This window comes from Corapipo altera, unplaced genomic scaffold, assembly GCF_003945725.1.
Source record: "Corapipo altera isolate COAL_440 unplaced genomic scaffold, ASM394572v1 55, whole genome shotgun sequence".
In the NCBI taxonomy this organism is placed as follows: Eukaryota; Metazoa; Chordata; class Aves; order Passeriformes; family Pipridae; genus Corapipo; species Corapipo altera.
This window is the reverse complement of record NW_020884882.1, coordinates 8,242,007-8,264,499: the sequence shown is the minus strand read 5'-3', so window position 1 is coordinate 8,264,499 and position 22,493 is coordinate 8,242,007. Positions and strand designations below refer to the sequence as shown.

General features: G+C 45.5%; 1 protein-coding gene across 4 annotated transcripts in view; it reads right to left on the bottom strand.

Annotated features, from left to right (window-relative positions):
• Window positions 1–9,659, bottom strand: part of PLXNB1 (plexin B1) — a 65,480-nt gene extending 55,821 nt beyond the window's left edge. The window contains exons 1-2 of one of the 4 annotated variants that reach the window (XM_027640345.1): window positions 9,622–9,659; window positions 1,056–1,327 (exon numbers count right to left, since the gene is read on the bottom strand). The gene's annotated coding sequence lies outside the window, so the exon portion shown is untranslated. Of the gene's footprint in view, window positions 1–1,055; window positions 1,410–9,621 lie in introns of those variants that run through there. The other 3 variants (XM_027640344.1, XM_027640346.1, XM_027640347.1) reach the window with 3 other exon arrangements.
• Between the last annotated feature and the right edge of the window lie 12,834 nt (window positions 9,660–22,493).

The following is a 22,493-nucleotide window of genomic DNA, read 5'->3' as shown; positions in this document are numbered from 1 at the left end:
TCTAAGAGTTCAGTCAAGATCTACTACCAAACTGAAACCGCACGGGCTGCACACCCAGAGCGCTCTGGGCTGGGGGTTGCTGTCTGGCTTTGTTCACTGTTTTTATTTCTGCTGATCCCTCCTGCTGCTATAGCTGCAAGTCCAACAAGCAGACATCCTTCTGATGAAGGGCTCCTGTACTCCCAGTGATACTCATCTCTCCAGTGCAAAAGTCAGTGACTCATCTAAATCAGCTCCTTACATCCAGGTGCCAGGGTTTCACTTCCCAGCCAGCAGTTCATGCAGATCTGCAGATCTCCAGCAGCTCATTCAGTCTGGGATCTCTGGTGTACCACCCTACATTTGATATTCAGATTCCCATATTCAAATTCCACACATTCACTTACAGAGTGCTTCACTAGGCAAACTGACATAGGAGTTGTAACTATCCTGTTTAACAGGAAGCAGCATGAAAGGAGAACTCAATTTCAGGGAGACATTTCTTCAAGGGTCTATAGCTGTCAACACCACAGAGCTCAGCCAGCACAAAGCAGCTCATCATGCTCCGTGGTGATTGACAGACAGAGATGAACTTCACTCCTGCTCCAGGAGTCTGCCTTCACATTTGGCAACACTCACTGGCCCATTTCTAGTTATAGATCACCAGCAGAAAGTCACGTTTTTGTTTTGTTATTTCTGCCTGCAGGTTACATTCATTCGCTTGTACAGAAAATTCAAAGTTTTAAAGTTATATGTTATATTTTAAGTGCAGCCATCAGAGGTGCCAAGAAGACTCTTGCAAAAGGTGTACAGTGGCCTGACTTCAGCACCACTGCAACCCACAAATCCCAATCAGTCCCTCAAGAAAGCTGGGGGGGTGGGGAAGATCAAGACAAAGACAAAAATGACAGGCAAACAAGTAATGTCTGGAGTAAATACATCTGCTTATAGCAGAACTCTACAGAACAGAGCTTCTGTTGAAGAGATGCCCTTCATCCTTCATAGGATTTCCCTGCGTAAAGGGAACATTCCCTTTGCAAAGGGAACAGTGCACATTCTCACATACAGCCACTCACTCTTTCCAGAAGACCACGTGCCTGGTGAGCTCGTCCAACTAACCCCAGCTGGCACAGTTCCTCAGGTGGGTTCGTACCGCAGCAGCATCAAGAGGCTGCCCAGCATGACACTGTCCACACAAACCGGGATGATCAGGAACATGGAGGAGCCCGGCGGGCTGCAGCAGTCCATGGGCGTCCCAGTGCTGACTCCCGGCGCATTTTGCTTACCATCTGGACTCTTGGGAACGTTGAGACACCTTCATTTCTCTTATTGAAGAGTGTGCCTCAAGCTGGAAAAAACAACATAGCGTGAAATGCAAAGACTATTTTTCCAATAAATTAAATCTCTGTTGCACTTGACTCCCGCTGTGGTTCCCTTCCCCCTGAGAAGGCAAGGTCTGGCCAGCTGCACAAAGTCCAGGCAGCCCTGGGAAAACAATGGGATCTTTTTCTTGCCAGAACCAGCCTTCCCGTTCACCCTTCTAACCATGGCATGGAGGACACCCCCAGTGTGTCTGCGGAGGAGAGGAGTCTGTTGGCATAGCAACTGTACACGCTAACTCTCTGCTAATGAACAGGGATAAAATGTTTTGTTCTCATTAGGAAAAATACAGACACATTCCTGATTGGTGAGTAATGTCTCTGCCTCTGGGAGATTAGCTCAGAGCTGTGCAGCCTGAAACAGCCTCGATTCAGCCCACTGCAGTGCTTCCCTTGAACAACCACTCTCCAAGGACCCCACATCTCTCAAGGGAAAGCCCACAGAGCCTTCTGTAGCACTTTGCCTTCGGGCCTGAGACAGCTCAAGGCGAGAATAATGAGAAGAGGTTTGACAGGAGCAAACCAGAACAGGCACAATGGGAACACACCCCCTGTCCCTTCGAAGAGCCAGCTCTCGCTGGTGCCTTTGCTGCACCTGGGTCCCAAGCTACCTTGCAGCCAGGGAGAGTTTCTCTTTGTGCATCCACTGCAGGTCTGTGTCGCACAGGGCTTGGATCAGCCTGGGACCCCAGCTCCTGCCCCACATTTCCCGGTGCTGGGTGAGTAAATGGGCAGAGCACAGAGCTGCAGAACACTCAAGAGCAGAGCTCAGCGACCATTAGATGCCTGGGTGCAGAAAAGCAAACAAGGGCTGCTGCCTACCAGTCCGTGTTAGGATTTTGGCACTTAACGATCAACAAGATCCACCAGGAGTTTGGTGTTTGCAGAATATTTGCACATTGTTGTTTCATCACTTGGGTCTGTATCTGGGTGCTGACCCAGGCTACATAAAGCCACACAGGCAATACTGCCTCCCAAACCCTCTCTCCTGCAGATCCCCCTGCCACAGGAGTCAGCACAGCAAGTGGGAGCATCACAGTACTTCTCCCTTGTGCAAAGGGGATCAGGGGCAGAAGCAAGGCCAGACACCCAATGCACAAACAAAAATCCAGTCTCTAACTACACATTTGCCATGCTTTTGGTATAACTTGGTCTGTACAGCACAAACACAGCCCAGCAGAATCAAACTGTGTAACTGCCCTCCAAGCACACGGGTTATCTCTCCTTTATGCTGCTATTGGGTCCTCATGTCAGTTCACCTTGCCTTGAATTTACAAGCTGTTAAAAATAAGGACTGCACACCTTGGTCCTCAGAGAATATTTCTAGGGGATGAACAGGTACTCAAACTTCCTTTTCCCTCTGCTGGGAAATTGGTGCTGGCCAGGATTAGTATCCCAGACAGAGAGACACTCAGCTCCACAGCAAACTGGGATGTGGCAGAGACCTCTGGCTCTCCCAGCCCCCCTGCACTGCTGATGGAGAAATGGTGGGATTTGGGTTTGGAGGCAGCCACAAGTTGTGTTCTGAGCACCTGCTAATTCCCTTCCCCAGCCCTTCGGACTTTCATCTTCTTTCCCCTCCTCTTTCCTCTCCTCAGAGCTTCAAACAGCTCAACTCAGCAGCTCAAAGAGGTGCAAGAGGAGAAGAGAGAAGCATCAGGGAGGAAGGACCCTTCTACATTATGCCTTTGAGGAACTTGCACGTCCTGTAAGGAACTCAATGCTACTTCTTTCGCTCAGCCACAAAACTCCTGTGTTAACCCGTGCTACGATCTGCACATGGAATTGCTGGGGCATCATTTCTACTCTACATCCTTCCAGCTGAGAATTCATTTATTTCAGTCTCTAGGCAGGAACTCTATTGCCGGCAAAGCCATCTTGCTTTGCCTAAAGGAGAGAAATAACCCAGCACCTTACCCAGAGCCTGCCGTGCAGCGACAGACCCCAGCCTTGGCTGGCAGCCCCAGCCCAGCCTGCCATGAAGCACAGATCCCTCCCAGCCCAACACAAGGCCAGAGGGGCCAGGGTGCTGTTTTCCACCCTCCAGGCATTTTACTTGTTCCAGGCGATCCCTCCCCCAGCTCTGGTCAGAAAGGAAAAGCCGTGGGAATGGAGCTCAACACCCCGAGGTAGGCTCACCCCCAGGCGATGAGGAGCTTAACTCCCTGTGCGCCGGCGGGCAGCCCTTCCTCCGCAGAGCCTGGCAGGACCTCGGTGCGGGGGGACAGCCCCGGGAATGGCCTTATCCTGCTCCCTGCACTGCCAGGGACCCGCATCACATCTCCCAGTGCTGTGCCACCAGTGGAAGGACAGACATGCCACTCACGCCTCACAGTCCCTCGTGCTTTCCCAGGACACCCGTCACTCCTGCAGCCCCACCTTCCAGTGTTTCCATCCCTCACCGGCAACACAGACAGCAAAACAGAAGAGGAGAGCACTCTTTCCATCTTTCCACATTCCCAGCAGGTCCCAGAGGCAGCCCACTTAACAAAAAGTTATCTTCACCATGGCATCAAGGCACGTTTCCTCTGTGCCCGCACGCCGCGGTACAAAGCCGCCCTCGCTCGGCGCAGTGCCTGCGGTCAGCCATCAGCCAGCATGTCAGGAGTTAAGTTCGCATTTCCATTCTCCTGACCTGCACCAACGCTGGCTGAATATCGAGCTATTCTTTGCAGCTTGATAAAGCATGAGAAAGCTAAAGGCCTCACACACTCCTCTTTTCACGGCTTGGCCCGCTGCCCACAAGCTGTCACTCCCTGGCACCCAGGGCAAAGAGAGAGGAGGCCAAACTGCAGCCAGCTGCAATGAATCACTCACTCCCCGTCCCCCCTCCCCAGGGAGCCCGGGTCCCTCCTTCCGGCAAGGGGATAATGTCTGCCTGGCTACGCCGGCTTCTTTCATAGAAAAAGCCATCCTGGGGCGGGGGGCGTGGAGGGGCTTCTATTGCAAAAGCTGCTGCCACAAAAAAGCGCAAAGCAGCTCCCAGCAAGACCGAAGAACGAGGATTTCTGCTCAGCAGCTGGATGGGAGCACACGCCTGCAAGTGTTGAGCACACACACCACTTAAAAACATGAAGTTGGTCATTTGTCTAAATTGCAGGAAATTCTAGAGGAAGTCTCAGGCACAGAATCTGATTTGAAGAAGACTCTTTATCCCTTCATGCCCCATTCGTGTGGTATTTATTTTGGGGGCTGATTCCCATTGCAGTCCCTTCCTGGCTCCTCTTCTCCCTCACTACATCCAGCCCAATTACCATGTCTCAGCCAAGCTCTTCCAACCACCACCACCATCCCCTCAAGTTTATTTTATGGGTTCCATCATACAAACTGCTTCCACACATCACAGTTCATTATTCACTTTTAACACAAAGCAGCAGAGGGAAATGCATCCAAATTTCAGGGTCACTGGCATCTGAGACAAAAAATGCAGCTGAGAAGGCACAGGAACACCAAGGTCATCATGTGCCTTCCTTGCACTACAGGCCCACATTTGGAGAGCAAGGTAAAGATGTCAGCTGTTTGCTTTCTGAGGAAAGGGATATTCATCAATAAAACACACAAACTCAGCCCCTTTCTGTCAGCCTAAGCATGAACTAAACAGTGGCACATGGATTCACATGGCACATGGGATACCTCCACCCACTCCGTTCTCTCTCCGGCAGAGAAGGTGTTCTCTGCACAGTAGGCAGTCCCTGCCTCAACAGCCACATCTCTCTCCCAGTACAGAGGAAGGAGCTGCAAACTGCAGTTCTACTGGGAGAAGGGTTTAACCCCAAGCCCAGCAAAGGCAAAGCCTCACTACCTCGAGGATGGGATGAGAGGTTGTCTTCCCAAAAGCATGTGCTGCCACCTCCAGCACCCCTCTTCTCCCCACAGCACTATTCCAGTGCCTCATATCCCTAACAGCCATACAGTCCTCTCTGCCCCCTTTCCTCCCCAAGGCAGCCATTTAGGCTCCAAATTCAGCATATCTGTCTGCTTGTAGTGTGCTTCAAATTCAGCCAGTGCCCCACCAAGATGAAATACTTATCTCTTCCTGCACTTGTGGGTGATGAGGGAAGGAAGAGCCTCACAGTTCCCACCTGGCAGACAATGTGTATTCAAACAGTGAGAAACTCATCAAGTTTGTTTGGGTTACCCAGGCAATCCACAAAGGGTTTCTTTTATTATTGTTGTTGTTTGGACTTTCAGAGTGTGTGTTTTTACAAAATCTGGAACAGCACAAAACAGAATCATGAAAATAAACTTTTTTTTTTTTTAAAACGGAAAGGACCTTTACTATTCCTAAAGCTACTTTCAACACAAAGTAGTTGAAGTTGAAACCAAGTTGAAACCAAGTCTTAAAAAGTCTTTCAGGGGCATGGGCTGTCAAGAATCACAAGTAACCACACTGAATGCCACTTTATCACGTTCTCTGCCAAATGACACACTACATATGGATTTTCCCCTTATGATACATTTATAGCACCTCATAAGGTTTCTCTTGAAGTCCTGTACATCTACATCAGTAAGTGCCTCCTCCACAACACCTGCAGCTAGAAAAGTAGTACACTGAAAAGATTATTTCATTGAGCATCCCTGAGCTAGCAAGCTCTGGAACTCAGGTTATCCCTTGTGCAAATGAACTACAAAACCCTCCCTAACTGTACTCACACATACCATTCTGCTGTGGGAATGCTCACTCGTTCAGCATTGCCCTCCTCTGCCAGAAGGATCTCTAAATGCTAAGCTTAATAGAAACAGTTAATATCCCAAGCATGGCTCTGAGCCATCTGAGCTCTATGTGTAATATAATCGGGTTCATAATGCTCAGAATAGCACTCTGGAGCCCTAGTACAGACTAAGACCTCACTGTATTAAGTGTTGTGTGGATAGTTGTAGTGGTGCCGTTTTCTCTTCTGTAAAATTACTGAGCTCCATATACAGGAACCAACCATAATCCATATTTTACAGAAGTTAGGACACAGGAGAGCAATGTATACTTTTCAAATGTCTTTTTTTTGGCAGCTAAATCAAGTTAGTATTTTCACAGACACACTGAGGGAGGGAGGGAAGGGAACACTGAGGTTACTCTCTCTGTGGAGCAGACAGGCAAAAGCCCAGTTCAGCCAAAGCTCACTGAGGCTCTTTATGTTCCCGTTCAGTGACAGAGGTCACTTGTCGAGGACTGAACCAGATCTAGTACAGGGCTGCCTGCTAAGCACGCTGGCAAAAGGATCTGAGCTATACCCTTCTCTACAGTTGTTTGTGTTTCTTCAGGAACACCAAAGACCTGGAGTTCATCCCAACACTGCTCACACTGCCTTTGCTAAAAATATGCCTTTTAGCTCCAAAGTAAAATTTGGCTTGAATTCCTTTTGCTCCAAAGAAAGGAAGCCCATATACAGGATCTATGAAGAAAGCAATCACTTGCATTTGCTAAAACACTTCACTTAGGCAAATTCTAATTCTTTCAGCACAGATTCCAGGATATTTTCCTACCATAAATACAGGTTAAATTTGAGTGGATTATCTTGTGATCGTCTTCAAGTTCACATTGCACAGCAGGTGCTGCTCATACTTCCCAAGCATCCAGAAGTCACAGCTCTTCAATTCATTGATTTTTACGAGGCACCAGGTCATGCTGTCTGGCCTTCAGCTGATCACAGTTCATGAGCTTTCTGCACATTTCTGGCTTAGGAACTGTATTGTGTTTGAAGTGAATAGAGACTAGATGCCTTTTGGCAAGATGCCTGAGGCAAAGGCCTCAGGAGAGAAATCCACCATTTCCCAGGCTGATACAAATGGACAGGCGTCCCCTCGCTTCAACTTTTATTCCCTATTTGTGAACAGGCTGAGGGAGCTGGCTATGAAGGACATTCTCCTCTCAGCTAAAAAAAAAATCTGTGGGTTTTAGCACAGCTTTCTTCTGCTGTGTTATTCCCCAGATGAGAGGAACCTCAGCAGCCCACGCAGTGTCTCTGATCAGAGCCTGCTTTGCCTGCTGCCCTGGCAGCAGGTTCTCCTGAGCTAAACAGAGAACAGGTGGGGAGGCAGGAAGAGAAACTTCCACAAAGCTATTTCTTAAACCAGATTTACAAGGATACGGTGAAACAGAGTAAGGTCATGGGTGAGGGGAGATTGAACAAGTTTATAGCTAACCAGCCAAACTGCCATCAGAGACCATGACCTACATCAGATTTTCACAGAGAAACCAAATCCAAACCCATCACATGCAGACCAATTGGGAGCTGCCACTGCCTCCACTCTTTCAGTGCCACTGAAATGCAATCAGAACCACAGCACCATCCTTCCCCCCACTGAAATCCTTCTTCCTCTAACAGGAGGTCATAAAAACTATCTCATCTTTTGTGTGCCATGAGTGATGAGGATCTGAAAGCTTGGGGTTTGGCAACTAAAGTAACTCCTGTGAAAATGTTACTGGAGATTTTTGCCAGAACAGTGAGAAGAGCTTTCCAACTTCTTGAAAAAGGTAATGTATACAAAGGCAATCCAGTGCAGAGCTCCAGGGATAGCAAAAATGGAAGTCCCACTGCTGTGGTGAACATTCCCAAGGCTGTTGGTGAACATTCCCAAGGCTGTCGGTGTGCAAAAGAGGATGAAGTTGGCTGCTGCTTTATCTATAGTCACTCAGGAGACAAGCCATCAAGATCTACAAAAATTCTGGTGGTCTCCTGAAGAGCAGTTTTGAGGAGAAAGACTTTTCATGAGGATATTTTTGACTAGTGGTTGAATAACTTCTTTGTTCCAGACTACAGCTAAAAAAAAAAAAAAAAAAAAGACCCTTCCTGCTATTACTTTGCCATTCAAGACATTGTCATTGTCACCTTTCAGATGTGTAAGCATAAGAGACAGCAGCAGCTGAGCTGTGGTAATTAGGAGGGAGAGATGTGCAGGCCTTGCCTGCATATTTCTGCTAAGATGCAGTTTACACTTTGGCAGGTTTAACAGTCCCCAGTGCAAATAAGCAATCTGCATCTGCTCCAGCCCACCATCCTCGTTTCTGAACCCTTCAAACAGTTCTGGAAAAATCAGCACTGCCTCCATGCTTTTTTCAGGCCTAAATGCAGTCACAAACCCATTAATTCTCTTACAGTAATAGAGAAACATTGGCTCTCGACCTGTTCACAAGACATTTACTTCAAAAAAAACACATTTCCCATTTTGTTCAAGCATCTACCGAGTTCCAAGTTTCACTGCTCTCTGTACTCGCAGCAGGGAAGCCAAGAAGGACGCAACCAACCTCATTCAATTCTATTCACAAGCACCCCTCCTTGGGAAAGCCAATAACTTTCAGAGAGCCTCTGCAGACTTTGCTCCACCGCTTTGCACTCTGGAGAATGGTTGGTTGGTAATCCTCTTTTCACTCAGTGAGCACAGACCCAAAGGTTTTCATTCCTGTGAGCTCAGAAATTTCCATTTCCATTTGAGAGAGACATTTTCCTGGCACTTCTCAAAAGATGCATTTGTAAAATAGGGAAACAACCTCAAGGAATGCTAAAGCAAAGGAATAAAGCTGTACGTGGACAGTCTTTCTACCTCAGCCAGGAAAAGAAATTCCTTCTCAGCACCAATGCCCCATAAACACAACCTACTCTGCAACTACCAAATACTTGATCTGAAGTGACCAGCTGACCACCCTGCCCTGTGCAAACACCAAACATTCTCCTAGGTGTTGATGATCAGCTGAGACACCAGCTGCCAAGATCTCAAATTAAAGAAAAAGTCCAGAAACACATTTGTGTGTGCATGCCAGACAAGAAAGGAAAAGAAGGTGTGCACATCAGACGTCTGAGACACATTAGAGAGGTTCAGTTTTACTGAACTCACTACAGGGAGGACACACTGATGACAGTGGTTTTTAAACTTGTAGTCCATAGACTTTTGCTGTCTACAAGGGTAATTAAAAGACCAAATCCATTCCCATATCTCTGTTGGAAAACGTTTAAAAATTTGCAACTCCAAAGAGGCTGAAACTTGCTTCTTCCAAGTGCAAAACATTTAGATGGCCCAAAGCCAAGTCCCAGAAAAAAGCCCTAGTCAGTAGCTCAGGAATGCCAGCTCTTAACACAAACCAAACGCATACAAAACCTCTGGTCGGGCAATTCACAGTATCATCTACCACAAAAACTCACTTACTCAAAAACTGCACTCTTAAAATTGCAGCTATCATTCACCTTCTTAACTCTATGCCAGGGAAACCTAACCGAGTCTCACTTTTACACTCCCCAAAGTAGTCAGCCGAGTGAGCTATTTTTCCTACCTTGCTTTGGGGAATTCCTGCCTAGTGTTTCTGTAAAGAGAAGCAAGAATACTTCACGCAGCATCAGGCAGGATCCCCTCCATCACTCCCAGCTCCTTAGCAGAGGCATTCCTGAGGCGCACTGTGCCCTAATAAATCAACACAAGTGCTCCAGGTTTCCCCGGCAGCTGGAAGCTGGAATTCTGCAGGGAAGGCAAACACCTCCCCAGCTAAAGCAAACACAGCCAGGGGAGCCCCTGCTGAGCACCACTGCTACTGTCAAAAGAGGGGCGGAGGGAGAAGGTGGGATCATAAGGCATCTGGCTGACAAAGGGCAATCCAGCGTAAAGACAGAAGATGGCCATGAGTCCAGCCCTGACCCAGGCATTCCTCTGTGCAGGCATGTGCTTGCCAAAATGCTTTATCAGAATAAAAACACAAAACTTCATTTTTAGAGAAATTACCATCTTGCCCTGATACGGATGGTAGTTTTGCCTTTAAGAGCATTTATTTTAGAGTTTAGGAGAATCATGTAAAAGATCCTGCAAAAATACAGAACAAAAATAGCCCAGTCTTAAACAGCTTATAACTTAACTCTAAAATAAACTAAGACAAAGGGAACAGCACTGATCAGTATGAGCAGCACTCAGCTCAGCAGAACAAGATGACTGCTGTTTCCAGGGGTAAAGGGAGGTGTTTGGGTTTTTTGTTCTTTTTAAACTATATAGCAGAAAAGACCTGATGAAAGATTTTAGAGAAGAGTTATTAGGTGGGTTGGAATACGTTTATGGGCCAACCACCTCTCACACAGAAAACCAGAGCAGTATTTTTTCGAAAGCAGCACAAGGCAACAACAGAGGGTAATGTTACCAGACAAACAGCAGCAAGAGCCCAGTTTCCAGCACTAACATTTGCTAGATTGCATACAAAAAACTAAATGGGCTGCTTCGGTACCTCTTTTTCAGTTGCACTTGGCGAGTAAGGAAAAGAAGAAGCCAAGCAAGGCTGAAACAGTGACAGTAAAAGCAAAAGAGCTGACTGCTTCAAATGCTCTTACAACAGGCACAAACTCATCAATACTACAAAAATAACTCTCATTCATTAAAATAAAGGCATCTCAGACGCATCCTGAGAGCTGGAATAAATACCCAGCTTTTAACACTTCCCCCTCCTGATGGTTATGCTCTCCCAGAGGGAGTTTCCTGGTAACGCTTTCAGTGCAGGGATGGGAGGTACCACAGAGTAAGTGTGAACAAATTCCAGTTATGTCAGATCTGATCTGTACTGCAAACCCTAATCCTCAGCTTCCATGGCATCATTTGGAGATGCCTCACTTTGAGACCGTTGTAAGGCACATTTTCCTTCCCACTCCCTTGAAGGACCACCAGATCCCAGTCTATAAGCAAATACTGCCTTTAAGGGAAATCCTGGTCCACCTCCTACACGTGGTTAATTGAGACACACAGATCCCAGGCAGCAGGCAGTGCACAGAAAGCCAGCAGACCCATCAGCAGGTGAGTGCCAGGAGCTCCCCACCACAAATCATCCCCCCCAGCCCCAAATAAACAAACTGGCAGGTTGCTGAGTGCAATCCATCTGGCAGAGCTGTATGCTATTTAGAAAGACCCTGAGTGGCACTTAGAAACCCTGGGTCTCAAGAAAGAAATCACAGATTTCTTGCTGGGTGAAGGACTCCTACATATGTATACGTGGAGAGAGAGACACACACAAAGGAGGGCGGGGGGTGGGTGGGAAGAGTGACAGCAAGACTTGTCTCTGTGCTTATTTTGACCTTTCAGTTAAAGATTCTCCAAAAAGGCACTGTTCAGCCCCAAGCCTGATTAGATGTCTTGGGAAAAACAGAGCACAAAGCATCACACATGAATGAGCACAGAGCCATAACACGATCTTGATATTCCCACCCATCCATATGGCCAAAAAAAAGCGAAGTTCTTCAGTGCAAACATTGGCAGCAGCAATATGAAACTAATGTGTTAATTAGCAGACTTCACAATCCAGCACATGGCAGAGACTGCTGATGGTGGCTATTATATAGTCAATCAGAAGTGAAACAGAATAAGTACCACACTACTTAACCCATTCAGAACAAAGTTAATAATTTGCTAATTGCAGATTTCTGGCCTGAGCAGATCAAGGTCTGTTTTTCAAGCTTCTTTTCTCAGAGATACCTTAAAATTTATTCAGTATGACAAGCACTCCATCACTCACAACTCTTTTTGTTATTAGCATTCAGTCTCAACTTGGATGTTTAGCTTAAATTCAGGAAAGCCCACTGTCTTGCTTTACATAGCATCAGACTAAATGAACTCAGTGATTTGTCTGGCCTTATAAAACTCTTTAGTTTTCAGCCTGTAAACAGTTGCAAGTTATTTGTAAACAATGGTAGGCTAAATTACAACATTCATCAGATTCACTTCTTGTATAGGATTTTCACACTCAATGCAAGAGAAGACTAATGAAAATAGCTGAATTACTTAAGTGCAATTGGAATTTAACACAGTTCCTTAGAGTACATGGGTTTGCACACTAAATGCCTAATAAAACTCTACTTTCCTAGAAAGTTTAATCAATAAAATAAATACCACAAGGCAGGCCAGATACAGTATTTTTTTCACTATTGCACTGATATTGCTAAGAAATATAAAAGAGAAATATACAGAAGATTTCATTTGCAGGAGACATCTGAAGTACAAACCTCGAGTTAACACTCCCGTCATGAACAAGATTCTTTATATCCAGGATGTACCACTTAAGTCACATAAAATATTTAGACATAAACAAAGTTTGGAAAGAAAAAAAACAAACAGGGATGAAGAACACGACTGCATTGGTCTTGGGGTTATTTCTAAACCAGAAACCAATTGCAACAGGACTAGTCAGAGTCACATAATTTAAGGTACAACCACTCTGATTTCCTGCCTAACACACAGGCGCTGTTCCATTTTATCCACTCACACCTCCACAAAGCCCATTAAGTGGTTCTCTGAAATGTAGTGGTTTATGGCATCTAGACTAGAGGCCTTTGGAGGTCAAAACATAAGTTCACTACTCTGCTAGTAGTTTGCTCCAATGGCTCCATCATTCTTTCTGGCAGCAAGGCCAGACTAATTTCTTATTTGTTTGCCTTCTGCCTTGAGCCATTAATTCCTTCTCTGCTGGATTAAAGAGGAGCTCCTCAGAGTCAATTATGCACATGTTTTAACCAAGTCACCTCTCAATAGCTTTTCTGGCAATCAACAGATTGGTCCTGTCAGTTCTCAGTACAAGGCATCTTTTCTTGAGTGCTTGAACAGTTTATAACTTTTTTTTTAAAATATCAGTTTGATTGTCATCCCCTCTCTTCCTCCCCCTTCTTCGGGGTCACTGCTTCGGTGAGGCATAATCAGTGAAAAATCAGCATCTCTGGCACACAGAAGTCCAAACTTGCCTCTATCAGATGGATGCCATTTCACTGGACCCGTTTTACAGCATAACGAAGGGGCTACAGAAATCAGACTGCAAAGATCATATCAGTTCACTAACAGCCAATTATCTGACTATACTGAGTGAAAGGAACTCGTACCTTTCTTAATCACCATTTAATCATTTCTCCAAAAGCTCTAAGAAACACTTCAATATCTGGTTCCCCACTCTGCCAAAGACTTGTGTACTATTCAGTATCTTCAAGCAAGAAAATCCCAACATACCTGTCATTTCCAGCCATGGTTTTGAATTTCCCCTCAGCATTGCCTGCTTCTCTGCTGAATCATTGTTAGTAGTGACTTTAGACTTATTTTCAGAACACTGATGAACTACCGAACAGCAGAGCATAGTACTGATGCTTGGTGAAGTTACCTGCTAGAAATACAACTTTCTGACATGTGCCCAGTAACCTGTGATTTCAGATGCATCAGCCTTTTTTTTTAATTAAATAATTATGAGGTAGGCTGTTGATGTTGGCACAGATCAATTATTCATACTATTGTATGGCTCCAAGTCAAACATCCAAGGAACACATTACATGAACAGTCACCTGCTGCCGTGTCTCTTTCCAGTTGCTCTTTCTTACTATTCACACAACCAAACCCTTCAGAGGTATCTATCAAACCCAAGAACTACCCATCTCAAACTTCCTGAAAGACCCAAAGTTATTCAAGATGACTGAATGAAAAGCATTAATCTGTTGTAGGTGTTAACCAGGCACTCCATATCACAAGGACTAGTACCTCCTCCTACTTCTGTTCTAGCAGGAGGCCTATTCAACTTCCACCTCCAACCAGCATTTCCATTGAGTGACACTTCTCATTTTGTGCTGCTTCTCATTTTGTGTTATATATCAAATGCACATCTAAGCTGGCAAAGAGCACAAGGCAGAGAGTTATGCTCTGTGTGCAGGCAGGAGCACAGGGCAAGGTTTGGGTGCAGGTCACTGTGACAGCTGGAAGGGCTCTGCCTGTTACACCACTCAGAAGAAAATAATTCCAAGGCAACAGTGTAGAATGAGACATGTGGCTTTTACCAATCCTTACCTTCGTACTTTCAAAGCAAGAAAAATTTACTTGCCACGTGAACCCTCCAGCCCAGCTACCCAGGAACACCAACACCTTTCTGTCTATCAGAGACAAGATCCTCAACATAGCTCCAAGCAGTGAGAACAAGCAGCCTATGGAAAACTGATGGCAGGGAAGGCTACCCATCAGTTTTAACAGCAGAAAGTCTGCTCATATTTATGCATGACCGCTCAAGTGAACTGCATGACTGCTTTTGTTGATCTGCTCTCAGCGATCTATTCTTTCAGTAGGAACACCAGGAGGAAGCCACGCTGGGACTGGGCAAGGGAAAAAAAAACACCCTGTGGACACGGTGAATGGGACAGAAAATTCCCCTATAATTTCTGCAAGTTTATTTGCAGCAATGCCCTGCATTGACTTTCCTAGTGACTTTTTGGGACACCTTCACACATAAAAGCCCAAGCCACACCACAGTAGTCTCTTTGACTAAATCTACTTTAGGAATTGATTAAACCATTGATTTTTTTCATAGCTTGGATAGACACACAGTGACCTTTCCATCCCACAGAAAAACCAAAGGGAATTAACACATGTAAATAGAGTCTTCATTTAAAAGGAAGTGTTTTGCTCCCTTAGAAGGAAACTCCTGCAATACTTTTTCTTTTCCTTGCAGCTCTCAAAAGAGCTCTCAAAAGATCAATTCTTCTTCTTCCACTTAAGCTTTTCACCTTTCTGTCCGATAGAGGCCAAAGGGACAAGACTTCTCAGAGCATAAACAGAAGAACAGCCTGAAGACAAACACAAATCTTCCTGTAGGTCACTAAGCGGTAAAGAAATTGGTACCAATTTGTAAACTAACTGTTCTATTTCAGTCTTGTGAAGCAGCAACACAGAGGACAGTTCCCAGCAGAGATAACAATTTCACAAGCACAAAAAGTTTAATTCTTCCTCTATGCAGAAAAGAGGGGTTTGAGATGTATTTTTTCATTACAAGGTAGAATAACAGGGATGATCCATGTGTTTATATTGGTTGAGACCATTCCCTTGTGAATCACTGCATACATATAATTTCTACCTGCTTAAAAGAAACACATTGCATTTTGGGCAAAGTTCCATCATTAGGACCTTGTGCCTTTTGGTATTTCCTACATGGTGCACTTGGGGATGCAGATTACAATCCTAGGGCTGAGCAGCCAGGTGTCATTTGTGTTTTGATGAGCCAACAGGCTCTGGCAGCCTGCAGAGAACACGGAGCCTGTAATTGTCACTGTAGCACCCGTTAGGATTACACTGTGCTGGCAGCACTGGGAGGAAGGGAAGCAGATGCACAGCCCAATGGCTTTCAAATATTCAGGAGGCAACACAGGAAAAGGATGAAAACTCTGCAAGTGCAGGTCATTCTCCTGTGACAGCTTTGCTCAGTGCAGCAGCATCCTGGGACTTGCATGCTGCTGTTGAACACCTGCACCAGGCACAGACACAAACTTATGATCAGCAACAGAACATGGAACTGCAAAACTACTTTACCTGTAATGTTCATGTTTCTTGGGACTGTGTGAGCAGAACCAGCATACAAGTTCCTCCCAGCAGGACCCCCAGCCCTGTCATCCTCTAGAAGGTAAACACTATTCAGATGTTATTTGTCTGTAGCTGAGTTTGACATTCCTAGATCCATGGCAAGAGCTCTTGCTAGAGCAGGTCCATGACATTGGGATGCTGTAGATGTATTTGGATGGTTGGTTCCAAAATAACATGAGTCTGAGATACGTCCATCAGCTTGTCTACTCTTTCTGCTCTTTACAACATTTATTCACAGACGTCAAAAGAGACAGCTCTCCACAGCATTGTGAAGTCTGGTTAAGCATCATGGAACAGTGGCCATTATCAATATGGGTTGTCAAGGAAAGCTTCATGATGCCACCAGCCTGTATGTACAGGCCTCAGACCTGCAGTGAAACAGAACAACTACTTGCAAGACCATCAGTGGCAGTGGGCTGCCTGTGTTTTATGCAGAGAAAATGCTTTTACAAGGTTCAAATATCTAGCCCAGTACTGCCACTACAATACACAGGAACAGCTTTAAAATATAATAAGCAAGAAAGCATGATTGTCAGCACTCCCCCAGAAGCCTTTAGATTTGTGGCACTCTGCTGAGCTTGTTACTGAGGCTACTGACACAGGCTTTCACCTTCCCTGTAGACCAGTGGAGAAGGAAGGGGCCATGGTGACTCGGGCACTGTGAGGACAGAGACTTGACTGTCCCAAGCCCAGAAAAAGCAAAACAGGCTAAATGGCTCTTTCATCTGGTCCTGTGCAGCTGCTCATATGGCCACACTGCCAGCACACACAGTCCCTTCTCCCCATCTTTGCTGCTGTGGGAGGTCACCTTGCAGGTTCCTGCCCTCTTGGCAGCGCAGAGAGCAAGAGCAGCGTTTGTATGGCAGCTGCTCTGCCTTGCCACTCCTTTTTTTTAGCTCTGCATCATCTCAGCAGTGCTGGGCACAGAGCACAACCAGACACTCCAGCACTGGGACTCCAACTGCCTGTTACCATGGCCAAGGAGCTTAGCACACCAAGTCACTCGGGGATGGCAGTGCTGCAGGGACTGCTCTGCCTTCTTGCCAATTCAAATTTTGCCTATGCTGCCAAGAGGACAAGCTGGTAGCAATCACCCAAGGCCATTCTGTAATTGCACATGCACCTCTGTTGGCTGTCGCACATCTGGAGAACAGTTTCTGGTTACAAATCCCAAAAAGAGAGGAAAAAAATTAGATCAAAGGAGGAAATAAACAGTAAGAGTCAGTGTTACCCGTTGCAGTCACAGCAGTGCCCCAGAAGGCACAGTCACACAAGGGAACCACACCTCTTCATTGGAGCCATGAGAAAGCTGCACTGACATGCAAGACAAAGAGCAAAAAGCCCTTGCGATCTTGGTCTTAAATCTCTCTCAACAGTTGCAAGCTGACATGAAATGCAATTCAAAATGCATTTCAGCTAAGGACCAGAACATAAAATCACAAATGCCTTAGTCTCTCTAGGTACTTCAACATTTCTGGAGCCTCATTTCAGCAATTTCCATCAAAATGCTAAACTAGCTAAAAAGATTGGCAAATAAACAGAGCCCCTGGTTACTACTTCTCCATTTCCCACAGTGGCACACACAGACCTCATGCAATTAATTCAGCTGCACACCCGCTTTACCATTCTCCTGGGCAGAATCACTCAGCAATGGACTGCAATCTGTATGCAAGAAGTCAAGCAGAAAGCAAATAAAGATCAAAACATTGACAGCAGTGGGATTCAGAAGTCCAGGAACTGCTTCTGCACTAGAGCTCTCCAGCACATGGATTTTTTGTGGCTACATTAAAGGTAGGAGACGGTAGAGGACAGGTGAGAAGAGCTCATGACGCTGGTTTCTGGAAGACAGCAAAAAGATGATCACAGAAGATTTACCAAAATGCTCTCATATATGAGAATTTCCTATTAGGTAATTCACTAACAGAATTGCTCTCTCCAGCATTTTAAGAAGGTTAGTCTGATGCAAAAAAAAGTCTTGGTATCAAAGCTGAAAGTGCTAAAGAGGGAGTTGCTTTAGGGCCATTAACTCCAAGCTGTCCAAAACCCTACACCAGCTTCAGTGAGGACACTGCTTCTGACAAAGTCTGGTCTGGCAGGAGCATCTCTGAAGCCCTGGTTCCTCTGTTTTAAATTCTTGTCTGAACGACTTCCAGCTGAGCACAACGCACTTGCCAGGCACCATAAGGAGCATTTTCTGAGGCATTTGCTTGGCCAGGTGTTCACAGAGGTTGCCATTTTTTTATGGAGACTAGAGAACCCAAAAATTCCTCAGTGCTTCACACAGGAGGATGGAGGCATGGGCACTCATAGGGCACAGAGAGATTTCAAGATCACACAGTCTTCAGGAGTCAGACCAGAGGGGGAAACAGGTGGCACTCCAGTTCTTTAGGTAACTCCACACAAAGAACAGGGAGGCCTCTTAACAAAAATGTGAAATGGTGCGGTAGAGGAAAGCTAAAAGAAAAAAAATAATTTTGAAATGGACATATATGGGCAGAAGCCTTCAGCTGAAAACACTACTTCTATGTAGTAATTTTCAGAATTATTATAACAGGGTAAGATGTCAAACATACCCATCCTATTTATAGAATGACATGCAATTTAGTCAGAAAACAAGTTTCATCAGCATAGACAAATGCTTGAACACAATCAGCTTCCTCCACCTGCACAGTCCCAGGCACAACTATTCTCCTGCCACAGCAGAGCTGCATGGAAGGGTAGGACAGAAGAAAGACTCCTTGCAGCAACTTCAGCAGCAGGATGAACCCCATCATTGCTATTCAGTACTACATTATGTGAGATAAGCTGACACACATGTTTTTTTCACTGAAACGCAGAAATTCCAAAGGCAGCACTGCCTTTAAATTAGAATTAAGTAAAAGTGCAAAAGAGAATGATGATGGCTTGAAATTCTCTGCACCTGCAGACACAAAGCAACAGCAATCCATTTAGTCAGTGCCTTACAGCTGTGTATCCCAATGGCTCACCACAGATTCTAGGTGGGTATCTGGAGCAAGTGGTCACACAATTCCTGAACTCCAGTCCCCAGTACAGAACCAGCCTAATTAAACCACCACCAGGAGCAGAGATCAATCTACTTACAGCCTCTGTGACATAGGGACAAAAGACTTCCCACATGAGATGGACCGGGAATAGATACAAGTAGCAAGATAAAATTACAATGTTCAGATACTTCAAGAAGGGAAACAATTACCATTTCCTCGAAGGGAGTAGCTACGAAGTTCCAAAAATTTTGAGAGCGGCAGAGCCAGTGCAGAGCAGAGGCCGGGGAAACTCAACCAGGGGTTCCACGCTGTTCTCTAGTTAAACTTCAAAGCCAAAAGCAAAGTGAAACCTCACACCTCTGCCAGGCACAGGAGAAGTGTTCCTCACAGTGCTTGCAGTGTTTTTACTGTAAGCAAATCACTAAAGTTCACATGAGATTAAAGTCTGGCAACTGGGAATTTCCTTACGATCTGTCTCATTTGAAGATTCATTTCACATTTTGATCAACATCTAAAATCAGATCATGCTAACACAAAGTTTTCTACTTCATTTTTCCCACTTTTCTTTTCTTGGGAGGGGCAGGTGGGACTTGAAAGTAAAATTCTAAAATTAAATTCAGGATATTAGAAACCATTTAAAAATTGATTCAATTAAAAAAAAATAAAATCCACCCAAACTGACACCATTTGTTTCTTCTGTTCCCTCCCCACCCCCCGCCAAGCATTAGGAGGCAGTACTTACTTCTAGTTAATGAAAAGGAACTGGTTCCTGGAACCTCAAAATAGCTCAGATGTCTTAGTTACTACTTGGCTGAAAAAAATTATTAGCAGTGAAAACAAGTCCCCCACATTTATTACTTAAGCAGCTGGGGAGAAAAGGCAGAGCCTTAAAGAGCTCACACCAAAGCACCGTGGTTCTTCCATTAGTCAGGGCTGCGTGTCAGTACAGGTCCAAACATCCTGCTTCATGTTTTTGCACCTTTGCAAGTCTGAGCTCCAGCAACTACAACCCCAGCCAGCTTGTTAAGCAGGGGAGCATCTCAGTTATCCCTGTAGCAAACCATGGCATGCAGGTTGATTCTGTATGGTTCTAGAGAACTATGCAGGTAGCAAAAACCCCTCCATGCTGTTTTGGGGGAGTCCCCTAGACCGAGTGTGCCAACGGGAAAGGTCTTTTGGCTCTCGCCACTGAGCTGGAGTAAAGACCATGCAACACATGAGTTTACTGTTTCCCAACTAAATTAAGCATCTGCTCTGCCTTCCGGAACAATGGTATCATGTCACAAGACCATGCACATGCTCCTAATGTCTCAAATGCTTGTTCCTGAAAAACACATGCAAGAATTTTCTAAGACTTGTGTTCCAGCACCGAGACCAAACCAGACAAAGCTCAAATAACGATCAATACGAATCTTCTCTAAAGACATCATCGCAACCATCAGGTCATCAAAGACACCTCCAATAATAGGACAAGGAAAATGATACCAGCACAATGAAAGACCAGCTGGCACATTCCCATAAAGGCAAAAGCAGCCCTCCTGTGGTTTTGATGAACAGCAGAAGATGAATCCTTTCAGATACAGTAATCCTGCAATCAGATACTCACAAGAACCACAAATAAATGCAAATCAAATCCAGGGCTTTAAAAGATTATGGGGAATGCAAAGGAGAGTCAGTAGAGCACACCAGATCCCAGCCTCCAGAGCACAAAGACGTTTCCCTGAAGATCCAGGTGAGCAAAAAGGGCACCAGTCCAAACCCTGCTTTCTGAAACTAGCTTATATCTAGAGGGCTAATTCTTACGAGAAAGCAGGCAGGCTCATGCCTCCTCTGACTGCTACCACCCTGCACAGCCTGCAAACTGAAATGAATCAAAGTCCTATCATCTTCCTCCAGGATACCCTTATGCAAGTTTGGGAGGGCTCAGCTCAGAACTTGGCTACAGGAGACCATTTGAAGTTTCAGGAGAAAAAAAAAAACAGCTACAAACAAAAACAGAACAGATGGAGAGGCTGTCAGTGAGGAGGAGAAACTGAAGTCCTTGTGAGTTTGCTTTGACAGGCAGCAGGAAGGACTGAGACAGAAAGGAAGATGACAAGAGAAATAATGTCAATCTGCCCAATTCAGAAGTAGAGCTTTTACCAGAAAAAATCCCAAGAATTTGTGGGAAGCGGCTGCTTCATCTTCTGAACTTTCCCTCATCCGTTGTTCTCTCTCCCCAGCTGGCACTAAACTTTTGCTGAAAAAGATACCATGCCTCCCTGTACCCATCACTGCTGGTTAAAGGAACCCCTCTAGAAAGTCAATAGCAATAGTGGGAGACAGCAAGTGCAAATACTTTTGTTTTCCCATTGGACAGTGCTGGATAGCACATACCCCACACAGGCAACCTGGGTGGGTGCTTTTTCCTTCAGAGCACACCCAACATAAAACTGGCATTGCTTATTTGGCAGGCAGCCTTTTACCAGGCTCATGGGGCCACCTTCGGCAGCAACAGATACTTTTCAGACTTGTTTCCTTGCAGTCTCTGCTGGCGTTGCCAGGAAAGCCCAAGCGTGCCAGCAGCAGCAACACTCGCAGCAACAACCCTGCTCCACACAAAGACTGGCACCGAAGGGAATGGCTCTGCACGCTCCTCACAGCCCTCTGTCAGCTATTCCCTCTGCCCTTATATGGGAACATCCCGTGGCCCCGCTGGGAATATGATGCTGTTGGTGGACATGAAAGGTAAGGCAGTACCTGAGCTGTCAGCAGGCGAGGACAGAATTTTTCTGTTCTGAAAACTGGGCAGAGTCTTGGAGCCCAAACTCTTCACAGCACTCACGTGAGAGAAAGCAGAGATTAAGTGTCAACTGCTGACAGTCTGCACCCACCTTTCTCAAGAGAGTTATGCTGGTGATTTTAATCTTATTAAATATTGTTAATCGTATTACTAACCTAACTCTTTTCACATGTTGGAAGAAATTTGAAGAGAAAATTCCATATATGATCATGCTATGGTAAATGCTTTCTACCTAAATCTTAACTCAGAGCAAGTCCCTGGCTTGCTCTGAGTTCTGCTACACAGAGGTGTGGATGAGCATGGACATAGTCCACTCAGCACCAGACTACCCACGAGTCACCTTCCCCGCCAGATTCTTTTCTGTCCATAACCTGTTTGCTTTCTTCTCTCTGGGATTCTGTTAGACATTCCTGGCCTCTCAAAGTGACCCTACTAAAACCTGTGCAATTCTATGCCCCATTTGTAATAAGGGGAAACACCAATTTCCCCATTAGAATGCAAAACCACGTAGCACAACAGCTCAGTGCATCAGCTTCCTCCTGATTCAGGGTGACTGTTTTCATCACTGGCTTAGCTCCTGACGTCACACAGACACATCGTTAATATAAGTCATTGATTTCTGCATTTTATACGCAAGGCAAAACACTCCTGTGACCCCAGTTTAAAAAGTGAGGCCACTAATGAGCAGATCACATTCAGCCTAACACAGAATAAGGCACTTGTTCAGTAAAATACTGACCCCGCTGTTTTACAAGACACAGGGTTGTAGCCCCTTCCTTCAGCACTCCAGATATTCCCCCAGGACTATTCCTGTTCCGGACTGTTGCCCTGAGATAAAGCAGCAGCAACAGAAAGTTTAGATTCGAGAAAAGAAAGAGCTCAAATTGCAACTTCAGGAACAGAAAACACACCTGCTCGGGGAGGGGGGGACGCAAACACTTGCTGCAAACTCTTCCAAAAGGAATGCGTTCAAGGTGGAAAATGAGATCTCCAGACCAACAGGAATCAACCACTCAG